This window comes from Galeopterus variegatus, unplaced genomic scaffold (genome assembly GCF_000696425.1).
Source record: "Galeopterus variegatus unplaced genomic scaffold, G_variegatus-3.0.2 Scaffold8713, whole genome shotgun sequence".
In the NCBI taxonomy this organism is placed as follows: domain Eukaryota; kingdom Metazoa; phylum Chordata; class Mammalia; order Dermoptera; family Cynocephalidae; genus Galeopterus; species Galeopterus variegatus.
Window position 1 is genome coordinate 2,603 of NW_007734824.1, and position 1,236 is coordinate 3,838.

A 1,236-nucleotide genomic window follows, 5' to 3' on the forward strand; every position below is an offset into this window, starting at 1 on the left:
GATATTATTTTATTTTGAATTTATTCAAAGAACTGTTCAACAATATAAGAATACAAAGTATGATGGCTGGTAGAGAGGTACTTAAAATTTCTCTTTTATCATGTGAATGCCTAAATAGCTTTGATTATACGAACTAAATGAATTCAAGAATACCTAGGATAACCGAAGATGCTAATAATACATAATTTAAATACCTTGTGTAAAATACTTCACTGTAACTGTTGGTTTAAAATTGTGTCTAACATATAAACATTCTCTAATATAATAAAAATGGAAAAATTAAGGAGTGGGGTATCTGTAAGACCAAATAAGTGTTTTGGCTTAAAAGGCTCTTTTAATTCGCTTTAGTTCTCCCTTTTTTCCTTGCTGTCAAAATCCCAACCTCTTTTGATTAATAAGATGCTAATCCTTTTGGACTCCTATGGTTCAATAAACTTCAATGCTACATGTCCTGTGAGTGCCACAAAAGTACTGAGCAGTTGTCACTGATTTCATTGTCTCCTGCATTACTCCCTTCCCTGTTTTGTAGCTATCAGGTTTCCTGTTCTGTCTCCCGAGGTACGACATAATGCAATATTCAGACCTCAATCTTATTTTAAGACACAAAACAGTGCCTGAAGCTTAACTTAGTTGCTATTTTTCTTATCTTTAATTTCTGCCAAAATGAGCTCCTCTAAAATTATTTTCACCAAGAATTTGCATTTCATATTTTACCATCTGACTTTGAATGATTATTTTCTTGAACTATTAAGGAAGTTTTTTTTTTGGTTTTTTTGGGTTTTTTTTCATTTCTAGTATTTTTCTAGTAAAGATTGTACACAACATCAGGAAACACAAATTAATTTATTAAAATATTTCAACAAATTTATGTCATATTCAAAATGAGAGGACTAATGTTTCACCAAGGAATGTAATAGAATTTTACGGCAAAGCTAAAAATGACAGACCTAAATAAAAATGGCTATCATGAAAAGTGAAGACTGCTAACCCATAAGGTCAATTAGAGAGGTTCACCGTACTGCTCCTTCTTGGAGCAAATTGGAAATGCAGTATAGGGCCAAGGAAAACCAGGACAATTTCTGTATTCCTATGAGACACACTTTCTTCAGTGACTGTAAAAGCCCCATTGTAAACATGTGTGAAGAACACTTCATTTACACTTGGGGTGATGGGAAAAATGGGAAGACACAGCATCAAGAATGCTTTTTTCTACTTGTGTTACCAAGTTCCCAGTAA